Below are 19,354 nucleotides of genomic sequence, written 5' to 3' on the forward strand. Positions count from 1 at the left end.
TCCTGCCCCGAGGCGCTCATGGGGAACGTTCCTGCCCCGAGGCGCTCATGGGGAATTTTCCTGCCCAGATGCGCTCATGGGGAATGCTCCTGCCCCGGCGCGCTCCTGACCTGACGCGCTCATGGGGAATGCTCCTGCCCCGACGCGCTCATGGGGAATGCTCCTGCCCCGACGCGCTCATGGGGAATGCTCCTGCCCCGACGCGCTCATGGGGAATGCTCCTGCCCCGACGCGCTCATGGGGAATGCTCCTGCCCCGACGCGCTCATGGGGAATGCTCCTGCCCCGACGCGCTCATGGGGAATGCTCCTGCCCCGACGCGCTCATGGGGAATGCTCCTGCCCCGACGAGCTCATGGGGAATGCTCCTGTCCCTACGTGCTCATGGGGAATGCTCCTGTCCCTACGCGCTCATGGGGAATGCTCCTGCCCCTACGCGCTCATGGGGAATGCTCCTGTCCCTACTCGCTCATGGGGAATGCATGCTCCTGTCCCTACGCGCTCATGGGGAATGCTCCTGTCCCTATGCCTGCATGTCCTAAAACTTTCACCCAATCTTATGGAACATATAACAGATGTTACTTAAGTCCTTATTTACTGAATACACAATAAGCCAAAACCAAGAGGGATGTCTGAAAAAGGGCAGGTGCAGTTACCTGAGAGTTCCATACTGTTCTGTAGTGCCGCCACAGTGGTAACATGTGTATAGATACCAGGGCTGTGGAGTCAGTAGATAAATGTTCCGACTCCTCGTACTTCTGACGCCGACTCCTCGACTCCGACTCCTCTGTATTAATATGCGAATGTATTTGATACATTCCTTGAAGGAAAGAAAGGCAACATACATATTATTACTACAGAAACTAGAGGCTGGGAAGCCAACAGTCTAGTGTATTGAACAGTTTAAGCAAAGGAAAAACACAATGAAAACAAAGTTTTATTAATTAATTAAATGGCTGGATAGTAGCAGTAGGCATAAACAACAGGAACTTTACCAGTTCAAAGATAAAAACCACTTTATTTGGTTGTTTTGGGAACAAAAACAATAGGAAAGGTTCAGAAGTGTGGAGCATGAGTTCCGCATGCTTTGTGACGACAACAAAAATCAACGAGCCACAATCTCCGCTGGTTTGCTTGCTCGTCACCGTTCAATTCATGGACACAAGGAACAATTTCTTTACCGAATTGTTACTGGCAACGAAAAATGGTGCCTGTACATCAATATGAACCAGCGTAAGGAATGGCTTAGCCAAGGTAAACGAACAACCATCCGCGTAAAAAGATGTTGTGCGTATGGTGGGAGAGCTTGGTTGAATGAATTTTTCAAGTCTACACCAGGTGATTTCTACCAACGAGGTATTAAAAACCTTATTGAACTTTGGAAATAAGTTGTAAACTACAAGGGAGAATAAATTTATAAGTATTGGTGCTCTGAATTGTGCCATATAGTGAAGCACATGAAAAGCATGCTTTTTCACGGTCACTTAACGTGTTCGTTTTGTGGTTACGTGAGGCACTGCATGCATTGGTCTTTATTCTTAAGGTGCCCATACACTAGTAAGATTTATCTTCAGATCTGGCTGGTTGGAACAAAAACATGGTTATGGATGAGTGACCGTTTGTCAGTTTTCCAGCATTTCCAATCAAATGGTCCACTGATGGTTATGTTGCATCAGGCACTCTGAGTAGTGATACGGCTGGATTTTTGGTAAGAGAGGAGTACTCTGTACCTGTACTCTATCTCTTGCCTAAAATTCATAAAAATTTAATAAATCCCCCAGGACGTCCTATCGTCGCTGGCACGAATAGTATCACTGCAAATTTATCTTATTTTATTGACCACCACCTGCAGCCAATTGTGCTCAAAAATAGGTCTCACCTTTAAAGATACTAAGGATGTTTTAAATAGGATAAAAGATGTTATTTGGGACGATGACTGTTTTCTGATTACAGCAGACGTCACGTCCTTGTATACCATTATAAGACATGGAGACGGCATACATGCTGTCAAACAAGCCTTGCTCAAAACTACCATTACTCCTGATTTGCAAAACCTATTGATACAAGGGATCGAGTTCATCCTACTCAAAAACTATTTCAACTTTAACGGGTGTTTCTACATCCAAGAGGTCGGTACAGCCATGGGGACCAGATTTGCCCCCAGCTATGCGAATATTTTCATTGCTGGATGGGAAAACCTGATGGTGTGGCCGGGCCATGGCTGGGGTGCAAATCTGGTCCAATGGTGGCGTTATATTGACGATGTATTGTTTGTATGGAGGGGACAGGAAACAGAACTTAACAAATTTTGTGAGTATCTAAATAACAATTGTTTCAACATCCAGCTGACATTTAACATCAGCAAACTTGAGGTAAACTTTTTAGATTTAAGAATCTTTGTGGAGAACAACAAACTTGACCACAATTTACTACAAACCCTCAGATTGTAATTCATATATTTGTCCATCCAGCAACCACCTGAAGAGATGGGTATCTAATGTCCCTAAAGGACAGTTTGTGTGCCTGAAACGCAACTGTTCAAGTTCCAACAATTTTGAAGCCAGTGCCGAAAAAATGAAAAATACATTTTTAAATAAAGGTTATGATGGTAGTGTTCATTCTAGCACCCGCCATATTTGAAAACCCATGCAGTTCCTCTTCCCTGCCTGGGGTGTCACTGTCTGCTCTAGTGTTTCTAGCACAGGTCTGGTTTGCATATCAGTGCTGATATACAGACCACACTGTGCTAGAACCTCTAAAGCAGACAGCGACACCCCAGGCAGGGAAGAGGAACTGCATGGGTTTTCAAATATAGCGGGTGCTAGAATGAACACTATGATGGCACACTACTGGAAGTAGCCCTGGATGAGACTAGGTCCCTCTCAAGAGAGGAGCTGCTTAAAGATAAACCCATTAGTGACATACTTGCCTACCCTCCCGGAATGGCCGGGAGGGTCCCGCAAATCGGGTCCCCCTCCCGGTCCCCCGGGAAGGGGGGCAAGTCTCCTGCATTTCCCTACAGCCCCGGCTCCCCCTCTCCCCGCGGTCTAAAAACTATGACTTTCGCGGGTCCGCGGGAGGGGGCGGGGCTAAATGACGCAATTTGCGTCATTTTTAGCCCCTCCCCCCACCCACGGACCCGCAAATTGAGGCTTCAGCCCATCATGGGGGCGGGGCTTGATGACATCACCCGTGCCCCGACCCCAAAACGAAGCCTCTACCCGCCCCCTTTCACTCCTCTCCGGGCTTCTCCCGGAAAGGAGTATGCCAAAGTCGGCAAGTATGATTAGTGATACCCCCAAACCCAGGATTATAACATAGCCTTCAGTACACAGTATAATGCCTACCATAGGTCCATTGAGCAGGTTTTTAAACGGAACTGGAAACTTCTTCTAGAGGATCCAGTCCTAGTCGATATTTTGCCCAATAAACCAAAATTTGTTTATAGACGAGCTGCAAGTCTCAGGGATAAACTGGTCAAAAGTGCTTTTATTGAACAGAATACCATTTCTACATGTAACAATGGATTTCACCGCTGTGGCGACTGTGCCATGTGCAAATCATGTCCATCAACCACCAGAAAGTTTACAGCGATTGAATTAAATCACTCTATTATTAACCCCTTCACGACATATGACGTATATATACGTCATATGTCCGTTGCGGGGGAATCAAGCCAGCTCACGGAGTGAGCTGGCTTGAAAGAGAGCAGGAAATGGCTGTATATTACAGCCAGGTCCCTGCTCTCACGGCCACGAGCGGCGAGTTCGCCGATCGTGGCCGTTTAACCCTTTAAGCACCGCGGGCAAAGCGCCCGCAGTGCTTAAATAGCTGATCGGAGGGGGGGCGCCCCCCTCCGGCGCCGATCGGGGCCCCCCGCAGCGAGATCGGAGGGTGCCGATCGGTTGCCATGGTAGCCAGGGGTCTAATGTAGACCCCTGTGCTGGCCGTGTATGCATACCTATTACATCCTGCCTCAGGCAGGATGTAATAGGAAGTGCATAAAATCACTACGTTCAGCCATAGAGCTCTATGGCTGAACCTAGTACAGGCGATCGCGCCCCCTAGTGGTCAAGTACACTAGGGGGCCTTGTAGTAAAAGTAAAAAAAAAAAAAAAAATAAAGTTTAAAAATAAAAAAAAAATAAAAAAATATTAAAAGTTCAAATCACCCCCCTTTCCCCATTTCCCAAATAAAAATAAATAAAAAATAAAAAAAATAAACATATTTGGTATCGCCGCGTTCCTAAAAGTCCGATCTATTAAAATATAACATTAGTTATCCCGCACGGTTAAAGGCGTAAACGGAAAATAATCCCCAACGCCAAAACTACGTTTTTTGGTCGCATCGCGTACCCAAAAAAAAATAACTAAAAGAGATCAGAAAGTCGCCCATATCCCATAATGGTATTAATTAAAAAGTACACTTCAGCCCGCAAAAAATGAGCCCTCACCCAGGTCCGTAGGTGGAAAAATAAAAAAGTTATAAGCCGCAGAACATGGCGACGCAACGCAAATTAGAAAAACCGTAAAAGTTGCGATTTTTTTTTTAGTGGTAAAACATAACGAAAACTATATAAGTTTGGTATCGCCAGAATCGTAACGACCCATAGAATAAAGATAACCCATCATTTTAAACGAACTATGAACTCCAAAAAAACCGTAACCAGCGCAAAATTGTGCAATGGCGGTTTTTTTTTTTTTTACCCCACATTGAATTATTTCCTGATTCCCCAGAATATTATACGGTACAGTAAATGGTACCATTACAAAGTACAACTTGTCCCACAAAAAAAAAGCCCTCATGTGTCTATATAGCCGGAAAATTTAAAAAGTTACGCTTATTTGAACGCAAGGAGGAAAAAAAAAAAAAAAATTACCTTAAAAGGCAATGTCGTGAAGGGGTTAAGCCTAAACAATTCATTACGTGCAATTCAAATTACGTTGTCTACGCCATCAGATGTTCATGTGAGAAATTATATAAGACTAAAAGGAGCCTTAAAGTTTGCCTTGCCGAGCACGTTAGAAATATTAAAAGAGGTTTTAAAGAACATCCTTTCTCGCAACATTTTTTAGAAGTACACAATAGCTCCACCAAGTCTATTACAGGCTTTTGGGGGTTGGAGATGGTTAAAACAGACGCGATGGATTTTTAATCTGTCCACTATCTCCTGATGGCTTGAACCACGATTTTGAATTGAAGTGGTTTCTGTAAATATTTTAAATAATTTTAAACATATTAAACTGAAATATTGTTATTTTTGTAAATTTTTTTGTATTTTTTTTATATCTGGAAATGCAATTGTATTTATTATGTAAATGGAGAAAACACACAATAGAATGAAGACCCTCCCTTTTTTTAATGCGGTATAATTATCTAAAAGTTTTTAGGACTGCTTGATTTATATTTATGTATTTATGGTCATCCCGCTGCACAATGCTAAATTATTGTCATTTTGGCGGTGCGCTATATATAAACATTATGGGTCCACTATCTATGTCCTCTGAGCGTTATCTGTCTTCCGGCTGTGCGTTCCACAGCCCGGAAGCCCGATGCGGCGCATTAATCAAATGACCCGGCTAGGAGAGACGTGTCTAATACAACACTTCCGGTCTTGCGTTCCACATCGCGGAAGATACACGCGATTATGCGTTCCACTGCGGATAAACTTTGGAATGAACGCCTGTTAACTACTAGGCGTTCTCAAGTAAGCTCCCTTATCTTGTTCGCCACTAGAGCGGCATTAATAGAGTATATTTATGCACTTTATTATATCCTTTTGAGATTTTTTCATTTAATCAGATTAACCCGGAAGTGTTTTCTCCATGTGCTATTTAATCACTGCCAGGTCACTCACTCTCTACCTTGAAAAAGGCGGCTGTGACCGCCGAAACATGTTGGCAGAGAAGTGAGTGCTTTTATCTTTGTTTTTATTGTGCTTATTGGACTATCTGTTTGTGGCTATTGACCAATTGGCCACATTTCAGTTGTACCAGTAATAAACCCTTTTATTGACACCGTCCTCCTCCTCTTTGTATATACTGTACACCCCTGGGATGGGGTTGATGAGAATCTGAGAGACCAGGCCACATTTAAAGAAACCGCTATATGTGTATCCTACCTACATGCACAGTGAGTATGGTAGGCACCTATCTTGATATTTGGATATTTCGTATTTTGTGTCAGCAAAAGAAACCTTTATAGGCGTCAAGCTCCTGTACATACAGTGAGTACGGTACGCCATTAGGATACTGTTCAACTACCTTGGTATTCCATCCATTTCTATTTGCACGGGTGGACCCTCTAAAAAGATACCTTTATACACTTGTATAACACCTTTAACCAGTGAGTTTGGGTACGAATCCCCCCACTAAGTGTTTTTCCTGCTAACACCTTCTTTTTTATATTTATTTCTTTAGAAATTTTAATACGTTTTTTCATATACTTACTTTCCCTACATCACGAGAAACACATATTTCGAGGGACATACGAGTTCAGCGCCATCGAGACCTTCTTTTGTTCCAAAATGGTCCACTGTCATTTGCTCTCATCCATAACCATGTTTTTTTTCCAACCAGCCAGATCTGAAGATAAATCTGCATGTGTATGGCCACCTTTACACTAGAGAAGTCATTCATTATAATTGTCGGAGTCGGTGCACTGTTTGCCGACTCCGACTCCAGGTACGCAAAATTTCCTCTGAATCCACAGCCCTTATAGATACTACGCGAGATTACGCAATTGTCACAGATGCCTAGATTTGTATTGAGGGGCCCACCGGCAAGTTTGCTAGTCCAAGAACAAACACTCATCGTCTCTTGCTGATCAGTTGATGATCGGGCTTCTGAGTATCCTTAGGCCGCAGGAAGTGAGACGAGATCGCAGGCTCATCTGTGTTTTTCTGGCACTCCCCTTTACCTTCCGTGAAGTCATTGCTGGGTATGTGTCATTCGGTCGACCCAAGAAAGGTCGACACAGGATGGTTGACATGGTCCTTAGTTTGACCGGCGGAAGGTAGATAATGTAGAAGGTCGACTTGCATTTTTTTTATTTTTACCTGTCTAGATATAGACTTCTAAGCGTACGGTAGACTCTCGCACCGCTCACAAAGCTTCGGGCACACTATTCTATTTTCCCTCCATGCTCTAGTGCAGAGGTGGCAATAAGCGTCTCTACAGCTGTTCACGAACTACACACCTCAGTCGACCTTCCGGTGCATCCCGCATTGCTCTCATACACTGGTCAGTGGGTTGTGTGAGCTTTGTACATCTGTGTGCGACTAAAGGGGCCTACACACGGGGCGACACGGATCTGGCGCAATGTAGATCACTCAAAATCTGTCAGAGTCAGTGTTCTCTTGTGAGAACACTGGCCATGACCGGCGATCTTGCTAGATTTATCCTGCATGCCGGATATTAATTGCCGGGAAATAGCAACGCGCTGGGCCGCGCGTAACTAGCGCTACGGCCCCTGCACACGGAGCGATGTAGGGGCATTTTCTAAGAGATCTTCTTCTGGTTGATCCGCTCGGATGCGAGTGAACCAGATCCCGCCTTGTGAATGGTGGTACGCCTGCCCACCATTCGCAAGGCGCATACGTTTGCACTTGCTGCGAATGGATGATGTACATAAACACCCACATCATTTGATGGTCACTGACACTGGACACTGTCTAAGTGTACTCGCTGCACTCAGCACACTATTATATTCTCCCACCCTACCGTAGTGGATGGTAAGCCCTGTACACATGGGGGGATATATCGCTCACGATAAACGATATATCGCTTGCGATGAGCGATATATCGCTCAGTGTCCCGTTTGCATCAGCGACCAGAGATGGTCACTGATGAAAAAGAAACTGCCGGGGTAGCCCGGCAGTGGAAATCAGCTGGTCGCAGGAGCATGTTCCTGCGACCAGCTATCACTATGGGGGAGAAAACGGGAGCCCGCACACGGCGATATATCGCCGGTGCACACTCCCATCGCTGGCAATATGGCAATCTGAGGTAAAATCTCCAGTCAGTTCCTATTGTAGCATTGTGCTGCCGTCTGTCCTTGTCTGAGGTAAAAGTGAGAAGGGTGAGGGGCTTATATAGGGCCATTAGGTGACCCTGAGTGATGTTATCTGCGGGTGCAGCTGGATGAGTGATGTCTGCAGGTCAGGCAGCAGTGAGATAATAATCCCTTCCCCTCAGCTAGTGTCACTGTGAAATATTGGGAATCCACATCATTTGTCCTGCAGCCATGCTCCCTCCACTTGATTGACCCCTGAGCTTGGGAAAATATGTCTCCCAGTTGTCTGTCAGTGACGAGAGGTTAGCAGTTCAAACGCCTGTGACCTCTGTGAGATAATAAGGCCTCCCGAGCTTCAGCAAGTCACAAGGTGATGACCTTGACAAAATGGCTGCCTCACCTTTTATATTGTTCTTTATTAAGTTCATTATATAGCGCACACCTAATCCGCAGCGCTTTACACAGTGGAGTTTACAATCTATATGGATGTGGGTCCCATTAATATTCCTTCCCACTTGTGTACGCAAACACAGGTCATTTGTGGGGTGTTTTTTTTGTGTGTGTCATAAACCAATTAACCTATTAGGAGTACGAGTGGAGATGTTTCCAATAGCAACCAGCCAAATTATAGTGAACTTTTATTTAGTGCCTACTACAAAATGGTAGCTAGAATTTGATGGGTTGCTAAAGGCAACGCTTCCACTTGTCCCTTAAGAAAGTTTGATGCATCTTCCCCTGAAGTCCGGCTTCACGAGGAAAAAACGAGGGGTCATGGACCCCCACGAAGGAGCAGTCGGGATTCCGACGTCGCAGTACTGACTGTCGGAATCCCGCCTGTCAGGGAGCCGTCCGGCACCCGCTAGCGTTCCCCCCCATAGAAGCGCAGGGTGAGGGATCTGATATTGATTCCACCCAGCATGCAGTGCGGCTGCCGGCATCAGGGGCAAACACGTGATTTGTAAAGGGGGTTTCCAGATGGAATAAATAATTAAAAAAATATATATATTTATTTATTTTGTGACTATACAGACTTAAACATTTCGGTGCTTTACTTGCACCTGGTGACGGTGCATTTGTTTCATTAAATAGAAATAAACCATACACCCATATATTTTACAGTTCAAAAATTAATTCTACGCTAGTCGGTCTTAAAAGGTGCTCCTTCCTGTGCCTCAACTCTCCCATCATTATACAGCCCCGCGATTCGCGGAAAAATGCTGTGAGTGGGTGGAGCCTAATACGGAAAGTGGGTGGAGCTATGTCCGCAAAGCTCGAGCAGCAAAACATTTTATTTGCTTCATCAGGGGGTGGTTCTGGGTACTCGGAAACCCCCCCCCCCCCTGGGTGCACTACAGGGCGTCACTCTGCGCATGCGACTCCTGGCTGGTATCCAGTCCCTAGGTCGACACCTAAAAATGGTCGACAATGACAGAAGGTCGACACAAGCTTAAGTTTTAATGGGCATGGTTGACACATGTTTTTCATGTGTTTTTGGCTTGGACAGACTTCGTTCATACTTTTATTACTTCGTGTGCCTGAAGCATGGCGAGCGCAGCGGCCCTCCAGATGTTTTGAAACTACACATCCCAGCATGTTTTAGCATTCTCTAATAGAAAAACTGTGGCAAAGCATGCTGGGATATGTAGTTTCACAACATCTGGAGGGCCAACGTTGGACATGCCTGATCTACAGTTACAGGTCAGTTATCCGGCCCGGGGGTGCATGCACATGACATCTAGGCCAATGGGGCTGACCGGTTCAGGGGTAGGTCACCGCAGCCCTATCTAAACTACAGGAGGTGGTGAGATACTGATGTCCACTCAGGGGACAGAAACAAACATTCATGTTCTCACCATGGCCTGCAGACCTGCTATCAGCAGCCGCAAGGGACAGTGGTGCATCAGGCCTCGCTCCCTCACACAGCACATTCCTTCAGGTGAACGTGACAGAGGTTGGACAGAGTTCAGCTGCTATGGATAAGGCAGGTACATCTATTATACCAGAGCACGAGTCAGGCTATAAATACCTCACAGGCGTCCAATCAGATGAGGTATAAAAGACCGCAGTATCCATCCGCTTGGTGTAGTGATGAAAATGCCTTTAGAATCCTGTGGATCGCACATATTTTATTTTTAAATATTAACAGGAAATTATGGTTTAAAAAAAAAAAGATCCCTTTTCTTATTAGGGCCCCATATGGGCCGCCTAATATTCATCAGACTCGGATGTGTTTGCGTTTCGGGCGTTCTGGCACGTTCGCACACTCGGGCGAGTTCAGGCACTCAGAAATTTAATTGTTTGGGTGCATTTGGCCGCGTTCATGCCCTCCGGGAATCAGGTGTTTGGATGTGTTCCTGCATATTCACACACTCGGCTAATCAAGCGAGTTCGGTCGCTCATGGATTCGGGTGATCGGCACGTTCGTGCACTCGGGTTCCCGGGGGTTTGGGTGTTCGGGCTTTCAGACGATCGATGGGGGAGCAGCGGGGGGGGGGGGGGTTGTGGTGTGCGGTCGATTAGGTGAACGGCGTGTTTGTGTGGGAGCATGCATGGAAATCTTCGGGGGGGAGGCAGCCTACAGACAGGGTGACACTGGTGAGCAATGTAGATTACTCTCAACAGGATACGGTCATTAGCTCTACAGTAACTAGGTCGACAAGCATTGGGTCGACATGGGTCTAGGTCGACATGACATTAGTTCAGGGTTGTCGACTTTAGAAAGCTCCTCTCCGGGGGAAGCCCGGAGAGGAGACTTTCAGCAGGAGTTCGGGGGCGGGGCTTAAACGTGACATCATTAAGCCCCACCCCCATGAAGGAAGGTGCCTCAATTTGACAATCTTTACGGAGGGGCGGGGCTAAATGACGCGATGATGACACTTTGGCCCCGCCCCCTGTAACACCCATATTGGCTGACATGTGATGTCATGTTGTTTGTGCCTCATAGAGGCTACTCAATGTTTATTGGTTAACTAATCCCCATAGGGGACAGTGAAGGTTATACAGCATATAGAGACTGGCATAGGGGGAATAAGGACAGTGGAACGTGTATATATGTTACACAGTGCCTTCACAGAAGGCAATTAGGACTTCCATAGGAAATTACTGATTACCCTCACAGAGGGCAGCGGGGACTTTACTGTGTCACCCAGACGTTCATAGGAGGCACAACAGCTATTTCATTTGTACAGCAAGCTCCCCTCTCACGGGGGAAAATGGATTGAACCTGCCAGAAGGAATAGTTACAGGGCGAACCTACGACGCTGGTTGGGGGGAAGAATTGTCTGATCCTCGAGCCAGCGCAGGTGAATAAAGTTGTGGTGCTCGTGGCTGGAGGGGAGCGCGTGAAGAGAGAGGGAAGTTGAGAGCCGTTAACGGCTGTGGCGCAGTTCTCCGGAGGCGTCCGGTTGGAGCAGAGCTACGCAGCTGGATCGGAGGCGGATAGCGGTGCTGACAGAATATAAAGCGACACTTACCCGCCCCAAGGAGCCGCTGATATATGTTGCCGAGAGCTGCCATCTTCTTCCCTCACCCGCGGTCAGCGGTGTAGCGCAGTGTGGAGAAACTCTGGGGAAGACGCGGCGTCACTGAGGAGGCGGGACCCGAAGCCGAGGGCTGGGCCGGAGGCAGCAGCAGCGTTGGGCAGCATCTAAGTTGGAGGGCTGAGCCGAGGTGACGTGGAGTGACCTGACAGGCCGGAGGCTGGAGGAGGCCGGTGTTCAAGTACGGTGAGTCCCGCCCAGAGCTCCCTGTCATTAGAGAAGGGAAAGCGACACATAGTACAGGCTGCACGGAATTGCCACAGATCACATAAAACGGGGAGATAGAGAGCTAGGGACCCTAAACAGCCTCTGAATACACGCTACCCAGCATATTGCTCAGACTGTGCAACATTGTAGCTATGCGACCAGTTAACAGCCTGTGCAAACGGTGAACTGCCAGTGACCCCGAATTAGACTGAGAAAGTAGATATAATTACTCCAAACGCTAGGTATAGTGCAGTCATATACCATAGTCGCTTGTCACCAGGGCTAAACCCGGCGTAAGTCAGGGGACGCCCACTGCGGTGACAAAAAGCCAGCCTACCCAAAATACAGATTCCGCTGATACATTGTGAAGAGTGACATTTTCTAGTTTGGCTATTGGCCTGTTAAGTGCAGTGTTATTCCTGCGTAGACCTACTAGTGAAGGAGGGCTAAACCCGGCTTACGAAGGGGCCTGGGGACGCCCGGAAAGAGGAGAATATAACTAGACCAACCCAGGAGTACAAGAACGAGTGATACTGCAGGAAGGACAGTTATCAGTACAGTAATAAGTCCAAATGCCTAGTAAGTAAGAACTATTCTCAGCCAGCATACAGCGCAACGCAGTTAGTTACCCTAACAGGCTACTTTACCGTTTCTAACGCATCACCTTGCTAGCAAGGAAAGTCAAATGCCCGTTACTCGGTGCAGAGAGAAGGTACATTTGCTCTAGCTCAGAGGAGGTGGGAAAGGAGTAAATTATTGGATGCCGTAAGGAGAAAGACTAGAAAGAAGTGCTGATTAACGATACTACACTTACATTTGTACACACTGTAAACATTCCGGACTTGTCTGGGTTTTCGCTGGACTGTGGCCACGGGGTAGAACTCTGTAAGGGAATAAAAGCGCTTAGTTTAGAAAGTTAGAGTTAAGCAGTGATTGTACAGTATATTATTGCGCAATAATAGGATAGTAACGAGTTGCATACACTTATTCAATGTGCATGGTGCATGAAATGTTCGACTGGAGTTAATTTAAATATTCGTTTATACTTACCTTGTTTGTTGCCACTTAAGAGGTGGTGCTAACCCTAATTGTTAATTGCAGTGAATACGGTAAGATGCTATAGTAGGGAGTTAACGTGAACCCTGGCGAAAGGAGGACCGTAGGAGTCGAATGCAGGTTCCAGTGCAATAAAATCTTTTGGTGTACTGTATTAATTACCCACTGCCATACCCTGTTCTTTTATGTATTGATTGTATTGTGATGTTATGCTTGTGACTGTACAAGAAGCTAATTCTTTCAATGAATAAAGAAAAGTTGTAAACCGTCTGAAATCTCCTGTGAAAAACAAGCAAACCTACTTACCTACTGGGAGTCCGAACCTATCGACGGTGAGAGGTAAAGAATCTGCAATTACCTGAAGGTTTACATTTGGCGTCATTGAACAGGATACGATCAAGAAAATGGCGGACGAAGTGATAGATAATGAAAAGCCATCAGGAAGTCAGGCACAACCGGAGCAGTCAGTCGTGGTCAGCTCCTCACCTGGCCCTTTACCCGGTCAAAGTGGTGTAACGGGTGGGAGTGTGATTACCATGCCATATTACTTTGGCACCCCTTGGTTGCCGACGTTTTCGGGAGAGTACCCAAGGAAGGAAACCACCACGTTTACGGATTTCCAGAAGAAGATGCGGTCGACATTTAAAATTTATCCTCTAACAGTGGAGCAACAAATAGAGATCCTGATTGGTCAGCTAAAAGGATCGGCCTTACGAGAAGTACTATCATGGCCAGATACAGAAAAGGAAACCGTAGAACACATCTTCAAAAGGTTAGGCATGTTTGTGTGGGAGCATGCATGGAAATCTTCGGGGGGGAGGCAGCCTACAGACAGGGTGACACTGGTGAGCAATGTAGATTACTCTCAACAGGATACGGTCATTAGCTCTACAGTAACTAGGTCGACAAGCATTGGGTCGACATGGGTCTAGGTCGACATGACATTAGTTCAGGGTTGTCGACTTTAGAAAGCTCCTCTCCGGGGGAAGCCCGGAGAGGAGACTTTCAGCAGGAGTTCGGGGGCGGGGCTTAAACGTGACATCATTAAGCCCCACCCCCATGAAGGAAGGTGCCTCAATTTGACGATCTTTACGGAGGGGCGGGGCTAAATGACGCGATGATGACACTTTGGCCCCGCCCCCTCTCCGGAGATCGTCAGAAAAGGTCATTTAAACACTGTGGCCGGGGTGGGGGAAGCCGCAATCAGGGGTGGGGAGGAGCGGGGGTCCCCCAGAATCCGGGAGGGTGGCCCGATTTTCGGGACCCTCCCGGCCATTCCGGGAGGGTAGGCAACCCTACATTAGATCGACAGTCAAAAGGTCGAATTTGGGTTTTTCACAGTTTTTTGTGCCGACAGGAGGTATTTCATGCCCTACCATCCACAAGGGCGTAGTGGGAGAAAAAATAGTGTGCCCGACGAATTGTGAGGGGATGCGGTGCACTTCAAACTGTGTCCATATCGACTGTCTCGACATTCGGGTAAAAAAAACAGTGAAAAACCCCATGTCGACCTAGCCCATGTCGACCTAGCCCATGTCGACCTAATGTCACGTTGACCTAGATCCATGTCGACCTAGTGGTGTCGACCCAATACTTGTCGATCTAGTTATGGCCGAGTAAACGATCCCAACCCCTCTGCGCACAGTGCTGCACATTGATGTGTTATGCTGGCCACACATCAGACCAACTTTCCTCCAACCATCCAACTAGTTGGTTGGAGTAAAAAACTGGTACTGGATGGGAGCAAATATTATTTGTAATGAAGTCATTTGTTTCCTAAATCGGAAACTGGTCAACAACTGTCACTCAGACAATGTCCTGTAGTTGGACCTGTTTGATTTAAACAATTTCACTGAATGTCCATTCTCCTGAGTTTGTGAGCAGATTGCTTATTGGCATTTGCCCCCATACAGTACCAGATTTTCAGTCCAACCAATCAACTAGTTGGATGGTTGGAGGAAAGTTGGTCTGATGTGTGGCCAGCATTAGCGCTGCGCTGAGTGATCTGTCAGGGCCAGTATTCTCTGGTGATAACACCCGGCGATCGGACTAGATTTATCCTTCATGCAGGAACTTAATCGCCCGGCGATAGCAGCTCATAGGACAAAGCATCACTATGGCCCCTATACACGGAGCGATATAGGGTCATTCGCTAAGAGGTCTAGCCAGATCGCTTACAAAATGGTCTGAAATCGCCCCGTCTGTAGGCCCCATACACACTTGCTGAACAGCTGCTTGGTATGTCGGTCCCTGTCATACAGCTAGGCCAGCTGAATGTGCCCTCCCAGCTGTGACGCCGTTCAGACATATTGCTGTACACACTTGCCAACGCTGTGACGATATATCGGCCAGCCAGCCCATGATACATCAGCCTGTATCCAGCACTGAGGTACATCACACACGATATATCGGCCAGCCAGCCCATGATACATCAGCCTGTATCCAGCACTGAGGTACATAACACACGATATATCGGCCAGCCAGCCCATGATACATCAGCCTGTATCCAGCACTGAGGTACATAACACACGATATATCGGCCAGCCAGCCCATGATACATCAGCCTGTATCCAGCACTGAGGTACATCACACACGATATATCGGCCAGCCAGCCCATGATACATCAGCCTGTATCCAGCACTGAGGTACATAACACACGATATATCGGCCAGCCAGCCCATGATACATCAGCCTGTATCCAGCACTGAGGTACATAACACACGATATATCGGCCAGCCAGCCCATGATACATCATCCTGTATCCATCACTGAGGTACATAACACACGATATATCGGCCAGGCAGCCCATGATACATCAGCCTGTATCCAGCACTGAGTTACATAACACACAATATATCGGCCAGCCAGCCCATGATACATCAGCCTGTATCCAGCACTGAGTTACATAACAGCACTGTCACACACCTGCTCGGTCCCACTGTCCCTGTGACCGCTGACCTTACATTGACCATTTTCTCCTATTAGCGCCTCAGCTAAGTTGTTGATTAACTGCAGTGAACTTTTCCTGACATCCCTCCCTCTGTCCTCAGACTCGCTGTTATCAGCCATCGCTGCCTCTGAGGTAATCTAAGAATATGTTTATATTGTTACACTTGACTGGAAGGCAAACTGCAAACCAAATACTATATAAAGTGTCTGTGGGTTTCTATTTTAGTGCCTAGCGGTATATTGTAACCTGCCTGGCAGACTCCCATGGGAATAATCACTAGATTGTAGCAGGGCCCTCCTACCTTTGACTGTCTGTAAATACCCAGTTTGTTGTATCGCCGTCTCCTTTGTAAAGCGCAATGGAATATTCTGCGCTATATAATTAATAAATAAATAATCGTGAACTGTCCAAATCCTTGTGCACTTCTGTAAGTCGAGGTGAGGGAGCCTCACAGCGCTGAGGTCATGGGTTCGATCCTCACCATGACCTAACTGTGCAGAGTTTTTATATTCTCCCCGTGCTTGCGTGGGTTTCCTCCGGGTACTCCGGTTTCCTCCCACAATCCAACAATATACTGGTAGGCTAATTGGCTCCCAACGAAATTAACCCTAGAATGTCTGTGTGTACATGTACATGTGGTAGTCCTCAGCATTCTGTATCCAGGATATAAGTTCTTAATAAGATACTTACAGAAAGGGTCCAATTCAGACCAGCTCGCTGGGCAGCAATGTCAGCGAGCAGTGGCTGGGGAACGCCTGCGTTTTATGGCGAAGGCTGTCTTCCTGCAGGCGGCTTGCACATGCGCGCTGAGGAAAATGCGCTTATGCGGTCGTTCGATAATGACTAGCCCAGCAAATGAGTCTGAATCGGGCACAACGATTCTTAGCTCTGTTTACTAACGTGTGGCAATTATGACATTTTCTGCCATGATGTCTTTTATCACTGCAATTTACTAGGAAAAACCCGCCGCGGTCGCTGTGTGATACTTGTTGACGATGGTTCCGCGTGGCGGCGGTAGTCCACATTTGCATTGGAATTGCGCACTGAGGCTCCAGTTCTACCTCCCACAAAGACTTCACATTTTAAATTAAATATTTCTACTGCTGCGGTTCCCAGAAAAAAAACCATTCCGCTGACAGGGAAGAGGCGCGACTTCAGCAAAAAAACACCCTATTTCTCGCCTTAATAAGTCTTTTATATGTGATAAGAATTATCCTCTGTAATGGAAAATATCCGGCACATAGGTTTTAATGACCTACATGCGTGTGAATGTTGTTTCCCCACATGGCGCCCTGATGTCTCACGCTTCAGTTATTAAGTGCGCAGGATCTAGGTGAGGAGAGGAATGGCACGTTGTTTATTGTAAAGAGGGTTATCTTTCCTCACGCCCTTTTTGCCCCACCCATAGTCGAATTCATTCCCCCCGTCGAGTAGTGACCTGTCAGGTGCAGCCTGCTGGGTCTTTATACTAATGGGGCCTACATACGGGATGACTGTGCACAGCGATGTATCAGCACTGTGTGCTGAGCGATCGGTCAGGGCCGGTGTTCTCAGGTGAGGTCCTGACCGGCGATCTGACTAGATTTATCCAGCAGGCAGGATCTTAATTGCCCGCTGATAGCAGCGCGCCGGGCCGTGCATCACTATCGCTGTGGCCCTACACACGGAGCGATGTAGGGGCATTTTCGAAGTGCATATCTACCAGCCAGTCAGCTTCTGACTGCAATGGGAGAGGCTGTGGGCGGGATGCTCTAATGCCGCGATCTCATTGCCGCCCCTGCAAAATTCCGGGTTTTTCTTGCCAGATATTTGGCGGGGCACAGAGCTTCTCAGCTCAACAGACCCCCTTCATACTGCACCTCAGACCTGGGAATTTCCCCTGTCTGCCCCTTTCACACTGCTTTCCATGGTCTGCCTTCCAACAAGTGTGTGGAATTTGATTGGGTGTTGGGAAATTTGTACAAATTGCTGTGATTGACTGTTTAAAAAACAGCTTTTATTGGCTGGCTGTCACATATCACATGATTACATCCCCCAATGAGCTTGTTTTTTGGCATCATGTGTGAAAAACCCGGGTCTAGCCTGTTCACACTGTCGTACACCCGTGTATTATCCAGGAAAAACCCTGCAAAAAACCCATGTCTAATTCCCAGGGCATATCACCTGGGAATTACACAAAGACAATTTCACACTGAGACAGGACACGCAAAATTACTGCTTGCCCTGGCAAAAACCCGGGTTTTTGCAGCAGTGAGAACGGGGTATAAATGAAAAATGCTGTAAAAAAACCCATTATTGGGTTTTGCACTGCGTTGAGTAGACTATGGGCTTCTTAACGCGATCCAGCGCCGACACCACCCCCCCCCCCCCTTCATCTCTTACCTGTGTCGGGGGTAACCAGTGACCTCCTCCTCCCTGCACTGTACATCCTCCTCAGGTGCAGGGGGGAGGAGGCGGAGCCCACCTAGCAGCAGCCAGGTAAGGGAGGGAGGGGGAGCCGCTCACCCTCCGCCGGCTGCTTCGCAAAAGCTACCCGTTGCTATACTAATCGCATATGTTAGAGCATATGCATTTAGTATCATTGGCATAGGCGACAGAGGGGGACAGTAAGTGGCGGCGGAGGTTAGAACATACCTGTGTGTGAAAAATGACAGGAACTGATTGGCTGGAACTTCCACTTTATCTCTCTCCAAGGATTAGAGAGTAGCGGCTAGACTCCATGTCTGGCTGCTACTCTCCGCCTTGTGCCCCACATAAGATTTTACCTGATTCGCTCTTTGCAGAGTTCTGTTTGTGTAAAACTCTTTCCCAAATGTAAATGGAAAATGTTTCTGTAAGGGTATGCTGTCAAGATGTCGGCATTATCAATGTCAACAGCAGGTCAACGGTGATGATCTGGAAAAAAAAAAATATTAACATGGTTAAAAATATCACCATCAATGTTGACACCTGCAAAATGTCAACACTGACTTATGACCGCAGCAGTGTCGACATTTCCCCAGGGGGTTAGCAGCAGTGTTACATTACAGTTTTTCATTACAGACAGAAATTCTAAAGTCAACATGCTAAAAATGTTGACACATTCATTGTGGGCATTACAACTATATTGATGTGTATTAGGACGGCACGTGTTCTAAATGTGTGCTTTATTCCTAGGAGAGGATCCATCTGCTGCTACTGTATGACGGCACATTCCCTGGTCGGGGCTCACTCAGGTCTGTGTAAGTGGACATTTTTGTCTTCTTTTTACCCATAAACAAGTCCTTCTTGTCCCTATCTATCGCCACTTCATCTCTCTCCAAGCTTCGGTAACTCTCCCCCCAAAGACCTCACCTACAAGCTCATTGTTTATCTAGTGCAGAGATGAATGTGCAGCATCAGGCTCCTGTCAATGTGAAGAAGCCGCCACTTCAGCCAGAGCAGACCACATCTCCAAGACCCTTGGCGTGTTGAATTTGGTGGTCCAGCCCACAAAGCCACGCCCCTCCCAGCAAGCCTTACCCTGCATCGGGTGTCATTCGGGTATATGATGCCACCGCTTTATTAATACCTTAGTGCAGGGTTGCCGACTTTCAAAATATCCTCTCCGGG

At 47.0% G+C, this 19,354-nt stretch overlaps 1 long non-coding RNA gene across 2 annotated transcripts; it reads right to left on the reverse strand.

Annotated features, from left to right (window-relative positions):
• Nucleotides 1-660: 660 nt before the first annotated feature.
• On the reverse strand, nucleotides 661-18,755 carry LOC146056761 (uncharacterized). Of its 2 annotated transcripts, XR_014469398.1 has the most exons (5): nucleotides 18,529-18,755; nucleotides 12,572-12,640; nucleotides 11,485-11,757; nucleotides 10,038-10,119; nucleotides 661-818 (listed from the first exon to the last, which is right to left on the reverse strand). It is a non-coding gene; the product is annotated as an uncharacterized LOC146056761 (long non-coding RNA). The 2 variants fall into 2 exon arrangements; XR_014469399.1 differs by lacking the exon at nucleotides 10,038-10,119.
• Nucleotides 18,756-19,354: the final 599 nt, after the last annotated feature.

The sequence above is a fragment of the Crinia signifera genome, unplaced genomic scaffold (assembly GCF_055691185.1).
Source record: "Crinia signifera unplaced genomic scaffold, ASM5569118v1 HAP2_SCAFFOLD_89, whole genome shotgun sequence".
NCBI lineage: Eukaryota > Metazoa > Chordata > Amphibia > Anura > Myobatrachidae > Crinia > Crinia signifera.